The following is an 11,178-nucleotide window of genomic DNA, read 5'->3' as shown; positions in this document are numbered from 1 at the left end:
CAGCACAGCACGCTTACCTGCAACCACCGTAAACACGGGCACAAAGGGGAAAGTCGGATGTGACGCATCACGGGCAACAACCAATCAGCCTTTATATTGAAGATACTAGTCGCTGATAGGTAAATTCGGCTGTCAGTCACCTAATTTCATTACATTAATATCTTAAATTGTACTGTCTCAACTAATTCATAATTTGACAAAACGTTTTTATTTGCCCCCTCAACTTAAAAAAAAAGTGTTGAATCAATTTAATAAGGAAATCACGTTCTTAACGTCACATATAGAGATCTCGTGAAGACCGTTGCAGAAAGAAGATGTTTGTCAGCCATCATGGTGAGCTTCTCCACAGAGTTGGAAAAAGTTCTCAATCAACAAATTTGGTAAGTAAATATTTATATTTATTCGTTTAATATGGACATTTATGTATATTGTCTAAGAAGAGTACAAGTATGGTTTAAAGCGTCGTATGTACTAGTTTCGCGGCACTCTAAGCCTCAAAATACACACGGTTCCACAGTATTTTCGATATAAATATTATATTATCTGCAGCGGTACTGAGCTGAACTTATATGGAGAATGATAAATATACAGTTTGGTATGTATTATTTGAGGCCAGTGCTGCATTAGAGAGAGACCGTTCAAACAGAGCGCGAGACGGAGAGGAAGGAACAGCTGTGTGGATTTAGAACGGCGGGAATTTAAAAAAAAATGAACTTATGAGCGATTAAAATTAAGGGGAGAAAAACAATATTACTACTCGAAGTGTCATTTTAATGCATGTTATAAGAGAAACAAATGAGCAGCTCCCTCAGAGTTCGTTTGAAGCGCGTATATTTGATATTTCTGACACAAACTCTCTCAGTTAACGTGCTTCACCGGAACCCACAGCAAAGCTGCATTAATATACGGTCAGTATTGTAAATATTTGTATTTATTGGTTTAATATATATGTACATTTACGTATGTTGTCTAAGAAGAGTACAAGTATGGTTTAACGCGTCGTATTTTCTCGTTAGTAATATGTACAGGCCCATAGCCAGCCTAGCGGAAGGGAGGGTTCTTTTTTTCCAAAAAGTGGACCTTTTTCAGTTCCCACACATTTTGTATTTAACTTTGAGGTTCAAATACTTCATTTTGGTGACTACTCATGCACCAATTTGTGCTGTATTATCATGTCTGCTGATATCTTAATAAGCATGTTTTTTGATTCACCAAAAATATTTACTACAATGCTGTCAAACTGCCTCGTTCAGTAAATATACACAAATACCTAGAGCAATAAGTTAGTTAATTAAATGAACGACATTTTTAATGCAATAAATTAACAGATTTTTTTTTATACAGACACATATTATAATGGTGGGTGGCAAGGGCGTAGATTTGCTCTGGACATTGGTGGGGACCTATGACCACCCCCCCCCATCCCCCACCCCCCGTTTCAACACCCACCAACCCCCCCACCCAAACTCCGTCCGTAAAGTTTTTTGGGGGGGTGAACAATGCCTTTAATAGGCCTCACCTTTGACCCTAACTCTTCCCCTCTGACTGCACTAGTACCTGACAGGATTGCCACCTGATGAAATAGCGTGACAAAAAAGTGAGACATGTCAGTTCAAAACTTTTGCCAAAAACACTAATGAATCACTTACATCCTCAGCCTATCACTCCTCATAATGCTAAATATTAGTATAATCAACATGTATAATATACACACACATATTATATGTTATATATAATCAACATTCAGATTCACCTCCTGTGACCTTGCCTCTTCACCTGAACTACAACATGGCTGATCTGCTTCTGTCCCCTAATAAAAAAACATTGAGGGATTCCTTATGAGCACTGACAGAGAATGCCTCAGCCTATTATTGGTAACAATGTTAAATCTCAGGACAACTAGGTATAATAATATCAAGTCATCGTTCAACATCACCTGTGACCCCTTCTCTCCATCGCTGTCTGATATACAGCACAGTTGTTTAGGTTCTGTCACCTGACAAAACAGAATAAACACATGCCATTTAAACAGCAATCATTTTATTTCACTTTTTCTGAGTCTTAGTGTGCAAATCTCGAATCAAATCATTAATGTTTCCCAAGTCAGTGAATGCATTTTAAAAACTGTTTGTGCGAAGTGGATTGTCTATTGGTGAACTGTCAACAAAATTCTAGCCATGGCAATATTAGTATGTAGCATATCAATTTCTTTCACAAAACTGATTTATGACAAATAGTCGTTATTAGATTAGGAGAACTGACAGGGATCATATTTATACTTTTACATTTAGCTGTTTAATCTGCTGTTAGTTTTAAGTCCGTATTCACAGACTATAGCCTGCCCTGCTATAATGAATGTGCGTGAAAAAAAAAAAAAAAAAACCACTAGCATTAACGTTAACTGTTGTCGTTACTTTGATGGACTTTGATGGATTCACTAGCGAACTTGAAGTGACTTACACTTTTCTTTGAAAAAAAGCTCCTTATGTCCAGCTTCTTTTTTTTTGCTGCCGTCATCCTCACATGTATGTCACCCAACACACCTTCTTGCACGGGAAAAAAAAAAACCCACTGCATTTGGCGCTGCTTGTATCTGAACGCAGCCATAGCCTCTCACATGATAGCAGGGAAAGGCACAGCCAATCAAAATGTTCATATGTGTTTTGGGGGCGGGAGGACTCAAGGAGAGAACGTGATTTATCCCTTTCTGCGTGTCTAGGTTAATGTTGACAGCACAATTTTTTTTTTTTAAGTGGATTAAATTATTGGTGGGGACATTTCAGTGGTCGGAGGATATTGGTGGGGACACATCCCCTCCGTCCACCCTAAATCTACGCCCCTGGTGGGTGGACTTGTGTCCCTCTAGGGGGGTCTGGGGGCATGCCCCCCCAGGAGAAAATTTTATAAATTTTAAAGTGAAATTCATTAATTTGGTGTACTTTAAGAACTCAAAAGTATACGAGATCCACACCATGTTCATTGTACAAATTGAACAAACAAAAAAGTTGATGACAGTCTGAAAAATCGGTTCTAGAACTGCCCCTGGTGAGAATATACTGTGTTCTTCCTTGACCCATGCTACACCCTTCCACTGAGTTTTCTGAGCCTCCATTCTGGGCCCCTTTCAAGCTCTGAGCCCTATGCAGTCTTTCCTCCTTTTCAAAATACAAATATCAAGGAAGGAAGTTTATGCAGGGTTTTTAAAAATCAAATTTAAGGCTTTTTGTTACTCTTTTAAAGACCTGCAGAAATAGAATTAATATGGAATAAGGGAGATGTCTAGTAATATATTAAACTGATATCCTGATTTACAGCTTAGATAATGTTCATTATCAAAAACAGTAACATCTGTAAAAATTGTAACAACCTTATTTTTATATGATAAAATTATTAAAAATAATTATTCACCTCAATACCATGGTATATGCATGAACTACATGGCTTCTAGTTATTTGTATGAAGAACAGTGGTCTTATTATAAATGCACAAACGCTATTAATCACAAAATACTGTAATTATATTCCATTACTCCTTTAATAGATTTAATACATGTCTACATAATAATGTAACAGTTCGATATGTCCCACAATTCTGCCGCAATACCATAGTGCAGTCAGTGTTACAGTAAAAATAATCCATATTAAATGATTCTGACTATCGTTGCGCACAGTGTTTCTCCTGTTTGTCAGCGCTGTTTCATCTGTTTAAATCGCCATGTCATTGTGTTCTTCACCGAATTCAAGCGATTCACACATCTCACAGCGCTGTTTATTGATCGCGAGTAAACGCTTCTGCTCTATAAACTTGCGCTCTGCTGCTGTTTGAACTGTGATCTGTGATCTGATAACGCGCGCTTCAAACGACTAACACATTTAATCCATCACGCGATTTTTGTCTTTCCATCCCCAAATTTAAGACCTCTTGAAATTATAATTAAGACTTCTTTTATATTAATTAAGGTATTTAATATATTTGAATGGCTTTAAAAGTGCTTTATTTAAAAGAACACCTGTTTATTAAAAAAAAAAAAAAAAAAAAAAAAAAAAAAAACGTACATAAATTCTGGACCTTTGGCTGGATGGGGTGGGTCGTTCGAACCACCCGACCCCCCAAATACTTGGTATAAATGTTATACCAAGTATACTCCCATGCAGTACTGAGCTGGATTTTTGTGGAGAATGATAAATATACAGTTTGGTATGTATTATTAGAGAGAGACCGTTCATGCAGAGCGCGAGATGGAGAGGGACGAACAAATGGATTTAGAACAGAGAATTTGAAAAAAAAAAAAAGAACGTATGAACGATTAAAATTAAAAACAAGATTACTACCTGAACTGTCATTTTTATGCATGTTATAAACGAATGAGCAGCTCCCTCAGAGTTCATTTGAACCGGTACAAACTCTTCTCTCAGTTATTGAAGTGCCTCATCGGACGCATACATTATAAAACTATAGGGTTTTGAATAACAATAAAGGCGTATATCTTGTATGAACAGCCCTGCGATAAGGATTGTCACAAATGTGTAAAATTAGCTTTTTTTTGGTTGTTCTAATTTCCTGTGTTACGCAGTTTAAAAGCCTTTTCTGTATTGTAAAATGGGGTTTTGGTAATTGAAACATAAACTTGCAATGACATTTGGCTTTCTCTGTCAAGATTTATTTATTTTAATTTTTAGTGTTGTTTTAACATGTTTCTGTATTTTTCATGTTTGTGATATTCTGGAATGACATCAGGACAAGATAAGCATATAATTCAACGATCTTGTGGTTGGACCTCAGCAAGTCCTTTTGCAGTTGTATCCATCAGTGCTATGGAGACAATGGATGACTATCACATTGGACAGCTTGGACAAAGTTGTAAGTAAATGTATTTATTTTGTGCAAATATTTACTGGAGTTAGTGAATTAATATGAAAAGGCATAGTTTAATGCTTTCCTTTGTTTTTATTTAAGCACACAGGTTCTTGAGGTATTCATCCAGGACATGACTGTTGCCAAAATGAGCACCATCAATCTGCAGTGATGTGTTCCCGGTAATAGAAGAAGAATTCTTATTAGCGTATCAGCGGCTGTAACACGTAAGTTTTCGATATGGTACACGGTACTTACTGTATGTCATGATACACGGTACATTCACAATACTAAAAAAGCCAAAAAGTGTTAAAGGGATAGTTCCAGCCCCAGCAACAAAACTCTACCTTTTTTTGAGAGTGTTGGAGTTTAGACTTTGGAGCGATCAGGGCACATGCATGCCATTATGTAGATATTTGCAATGCACTTGGCAAAGCGAGCAACGTCATTTCCTCATGACCTTCAGCTGGCATGTTTCCGTGACAATGCAGCATGGTGTCCGTCAGCAGATGTCACTGTTTTAATGGCTTTTTATTGTTGTTAGCATTACTGTTGCAAATAAACATACAGTTTATATTTATACAGTATATAAGTTTTATATTAGTTTTTATGGCCTATTGGAATTGCTCCATTTATTATTATATATTATATATTTAAAACATAAAATGTTTATTTGCAACAGTAATGCTAACAACAATAAAAAGACATTTTCTATGCCATTAAAACAGCGACATCTGTTGACAGACACGTCGCTCCCTTTGCCAAGTGCATTCCAAACATCTACATAATGGCACTCAGTTGCCCTGCCCACTCCAAAGTCTAAACTCCAAGGGCTCTGCCCTTTGATGGAGTAGGGTATATGGATGACCACTTCCATTTAGAATTTCCCCCGTGAATCGTTCTCTAGAACCCGTAGTTCTAATACACATACCGTTACACCCCTAGTTGCTATTGTAATTTTTAATGTCATTTTATATTAGATTTAAAAAATGTAATTTAGTTTTTTTCAGTCCTCGATGCATATTCACGAGAGTACCACGACAGGTGTGTGCATTCCTCTGCTCGTAAACAAGGCGCAGCGCATGCATGTTCTACATCAGCACCACATACGTGTCATGATACTCTCGTGAACGTGTGGCAAAGACTGATAATATAAGTAAATTTTTATTTACTAAAAATATTTAATTTTAATGTTACATGTAAAATGTAACATTAAAGTGACAGTGCTTTGAATATAGTCTTAAAAACTGTGAAAGCAAAATATGTCAGAATGTGCCGATAAAAAAACTGAACAACTGGTATTTTCAGCATCGACTAGCAGCAGTAGAATTTTGGCAACTAGTTTCATAAACCCCTAATGGCTACAATTTCAGATAAACAATGATAGAACTAAGAGTTCACACCATCCAAATGAACCAAACTCTAACATCAACCGAACCTGGTGCACACCAAAAATGCTAGTGCTGAAACACCCTTAAATTCTGGAAATTAAAGTACTTGTTGCAGGTGGTCTGGTACTCCCAGCCATACTCATGTAACTTACACCTTTTTTTTTTACTTTGCCTCTTAATTGCTGTTTGTTGAGGTTGTTGTTGTTATTATTATTTTTAAATATTTTTAACAGAATGTATTACTATAGTTAAAGTAATGTACAGTAGTATTCTATATTGATTCAATTGTTATATTTGCATGTAAAGAATTAATTCTTTTTTTGTTGTTGTTTTTTCAGGCATCTCATGAAATTGAAGAATTAGTGGAGGGCACAGAAATGGACATCTTGATTGTGACTGAGGAGGAGCAATGGGAAATGCTTCCAAAAGCCATTGCCGTCATTTTGGAAGAGCGTCCTGACCTCACTGATATCCTGAAAGCATTTGTGCTTTGGATAGGTCTTCTTTACATCGTTAACACTGATTACCCAAAACACATAAAGCACACTTCCGATGTTCTCCAAAAACTTTTCATGAACATTGGTGGGAGCAGCTGTTCTTAGTGTGTTTACGGGCTACGCAACATGCTACTCTGCAAGAAATTTAGAATCCCTCATCTGTTCTTTTGATTAAATGTGAATTAGTGAAAGGAATGTAAATATGTACTGCAGTTGTTACACAGAAATGAAATGTCAATGTTTATTTATATTTTTTAAAGTTGCTTAGTTGAGCCGATTTTTATTCAGTTTGCACAACTTATAATTATGAATTTAAACTTGAGTTGTGTGGGCAAATTGCATAGTTCAACCAGTTGAATGAACTTAACATTACAAGTAAGATGAACTATTCTTGAAAAAGTAACCTGGCTGCCTTAAAAATATAAGTTGATTCAACATTCATTAGTTTAAACAACTAAACGTTTGTTGGTCTCACTAAGTTTATGTTGTTTCAACTTGGATTTAGGTTAGCACAACTTCCTTGTCATGTTGGTCTCACAAATTTTATGTTGTTTCAACTTGCATTTAGGTTAGCGCAACTTTCTCATCTTGCTGGGCTAACTAAAAACCTAAAAGTTGACTCAGCTTCAACTTTGTTATCCCAACTATTAATTCTAGGTTTAAGGAACTCCAACATATGTTTAAACAACATAAGTTTTTTAGCTTATTTAACACAACATTTTAAGGCAGCCAGGTTACAAATTATTTTAAGTTGAATCAACTTATTTGTTTTTACAGTGTAGGGGGACCATCAAAATAAAACATAATATAATGTAATCAGTAGATTTTATATGCTGTCCATTGTGTGTTATAAATAATCATAAATAATCAAAAAGTTATAACCTCAAATACTCAAGTATTATAATGAATTATAATTGTTGTTATGATTATTCTTGAGATGATATAACATATTATAAGGTTTTTTATAATGCATTATGCATTCATTACAATGCCTTAGAAATACCATTATAATGTATTATAAATAGGAGCTTCATAGAAAGTGTTACTATTTTTTATAGGGGTCATACAACATTGCCATTTTAAACTGATTCACATAGCCTAAACATTTTCTCATGTTTACTGTGAACTGATCGTCATCAGATCTTCAGTGTGCTTTCGGTGTGCTCTGTATTTATTTTATACACTTAAGATCAGTTTGCGCTCCATGATGTATCATTGATACTTTCCATCTATTGATGTACGACCCATTTAGTGTCACCCTAAATAAGAATGAACTTAAGGATGCAGTGATGTTCACATGCACATTTTCACTTTGTCTCACTGACACATCTATGTGCTAAAAATGTTAACTCATTTGTGAAATGCTTACAGAGGACAGGAAGAATTTGCCTTTTACACAGATATCGTGAAATTCAGAGACTGGCCAACATATGACAACAGCTGTGATGTTCATATCAACAAATAATTTATCCAGAAGGTTGGTGCCTGCTTATCATAGACAATGTGAAGAGTGCATCGCTAACTGTGGATTATACAAAATCCTTTAGGAGAAATGTCTTATAGGTTGAACATAATGAAATTACATTGAATTGTGTTGCGTCAAATGTTTTATTTAAGTAACTGAACAAACAGCAGTATTTTTTTTTTTTTTTTTTTGAGTGCATACTCATTTTTGAGTGAGAAGACAACAAAACTGCTAGAAAAGAACAAATATACAAAATCAGGGTTGTAGCTGTATTTTGACATGTCCTGAGTTATTGTACAGAGTTACATTTGAAAACTGATAAACTTCATCACAATACGAAGGCAAAATTTTATTTCTTTAAAATGTTTTAAAATATTGATGATAATTTAAAATGAATCAAGATTTAAAGTTTGGCTGTATCCTCACGTACTACTGCACAGTTCAGATAACTTTTTTTTCCCAGTGCTTACCAAAGTGAACACAGTGTCACACCAGAGATTAGGATGATTTGCTATTTCCTTGACAGCAGTGACTTTAAACGTCTCATATGGAGGAATCAGCACCTCTTGCTCATGAGGGAGCTTAGAATACTTTATGATTTCAGCACCTTCACAAGTGTGGATTTCAAAACAAGATTTATTTCCAAAAAAATTTTGTTTTGTCACGATCAAGAGAGGATGAAGTAAAGGAGCCAAAGCGAACCTCAATGTCATTATGATATTTGTATACATCTTTTGTACCACGAAAAGTATCATAGCATGTATTTTGTTGTTTCTTCAGAATCTGTATCGCATCTGTTAACAGAAAGTGAAGTGAATACCATTCGAATTTAATATCTTTGTATTTTGCTTTATCATTATAAACAGCATTTTTAAATTCAGGTACACCATGAGTGTACACATAAATGGCATCTACATGATTCTTTGGCAAATTCATTGGTTCTTCTTGTATTATAGATGTTATCTTTTCATCTCTTCTTTTCAACATGTCACCATATTTAACGGTGAGTTCGTTTTTTAGATATTTTGTCTCTACAACCTTTGCCATTTTCTCTCTACAGCCGTTATATTGGTCATCAACTGATTCCAGTGCCATATGTCTGTCCTTCATCAGCAGCTCCGTGATTCTGCAGCGACAGGAATCATAATGATCAATCATCAGTATTTATGTCTGTAATATTCATACTAGAACCACAATCTTACCTGTCCTAGAGCAGCTGAAATGAGAAGAAGAGCTTGAATGATCAGCAGCATCTTGATTTAGTCAAATCCCTCAGATGATCTAGTAGATCTAGTGAAGCGCAGGAGGAAGACAACCAGAAACACAACAGCGTTTCACAAATAATAAATCTATCACTTCAACAGCAATATGTTGCATAACAAAACTGTGTTGACCACAAATATTGATCTTTTACCACACATCTCTGCCATATGTACATTAAGCTACTACTGCATATATTGTAAAAATGTCAATTTGGTGTAAAGTTGCTTTGCAACGATATGTATTGTGAAAAGCGCTATACAAATAAATTTGAATTGAATTGAATTGAATATCTTACATGTAATATAGTTTTAAATTTGTGGTATTTTAAGAAAGATGACAAAATGATTTCAAAATTAAACCTGTGACGTTCACTAATGAAAGTGTTATATTAACCTTTTAATTCAACCCCATGACTTACCTGAGAATATTGTTGTCACTTGTCAGAATCTGTTTTGTATTTCTAGTTGAATGCGTTCAATAAAAAGAGAGGATCTGAAGATGTAGTAGCTCAGCAGCTAGATGACAACAGCAGTCTTTAAACTAAGAGAGGAGAAGTTGGCTTTTTATATTGGATAAAAGGTGTGTGTTCTGACACGTCATGTGTGATAAGAAATGAGCAAATGACCCATCACTACATGAGGCATTACAATTTTACATTGATCTCAATATGTCAGCTGGTTAAAAACTGTAGAAAACAAAAAGAAATATGTAAATGAAAAAAAAAAAAAAAAAAAAAAAAAAATCTAGATGCACCATTGTTTTGGATCAAGTTCACAAATATGATGTGCCCAAATATAATACTTGTAGTTCTTGAACCCATTTGAATACAGACATGATCTTGGATTCTTTTGAAATCAAACATTTCACACCTCAAACCTTGGAGATACCTGAGGCCAGATGTATCATCTGTTATACATAATGTGGGATTCAACTTATGCCACTGACCAAATACAGTTAAAATGAGTTAAAATAGCAAACATAACAGTGTGTGTGCTTAACAGCTAACTAATGTTTTGTCTAGTATTACATTTTTAGAGAGCAAAAAATTCTGTAATCAATTTCATTAAATGTATTCATATACTCTAACCGGCATTTGATATCACCATTCAGTTTACTCTTGCAGAATTAACAAGATAGCAGAAACACCTGTGCCTCAGACAATGAATGATGTTCCTCCAGACACAAAAGTTTAACAGAAGTAGATTAAAATCTCTGAAAATGCAAATTAAATGGTTGTGGTTCAAAGACTGATAAGTATGTTCGTTGATGTTCATTTGTATCATTTTCTCTTATCTGAGACCTAGGGAAAAAAAGGGACCTGAACTATGCAGTTTAGTGAACTTTGCAATACAAGTGTAGCTCTGTTGGAAAAAAAAAATATATAACAATAAATATAAATGTCTTTTGTTGTTTATCAAGTTTTATATCATTTTATATCATTTTATTTAAAACAGGTATTGTATATCATGTATGCGTATTTCTCAATTAGTGAAATATCTGTTTCATATTGTTAAAATTGTATGTATTCATACTTTGATAGGATTGTGCACATGTCAGTTTGAAGGGGAGGGGAGGGAAACAGTAGTGCGATACAGAGTGTGTCGCTGTACAATTAATGTGTTAATCCATCACATCTTAGTGTAGGGAAGTTTAGTTAACCTCGTACAGAGGTTTAAGGATAAACCCCTGTGTCAGTCAGTTGTACCAG

The 11,178-nt window shown here is 35.0% G+C and overlaps 1 pseudogene; it reads right to left on the bottom strand.

The window, feature by feature from the left end:
- Positions 1-8,629: 8,629 nt before the first annotated feature.
- Positions 8,630-9,992, bottom strand: LOC127161199 (T-cell ecto-ADP-ribosyltransferase 2-like; annotated as a pseudogene).
- Between the last annotated feature and the right edge of the window lie 1,186 nt (positions 9,993-11,178).

Source organism: Labeo rohita, unplaced genomic scaffold, assembly GCF_022985175.1.
Source record: "Labeo rohita strain BAU-BD-2019 unplaced genomic scaffold, IGBB_LRoh.1.0 scaffold_577, whole genome shotgun sequence".
Classification (NCBI taxonomy): Eukaryota; Metazoa; Chordata; class Actinopteri; order Cypriniformes; family Cyprinidae; genus Labeo; species Labeo rohita.
Note: the sequence above shows the minus strand (reverse complement) of the source record. Positions and strands in the feature narration are given on the sequence as shown.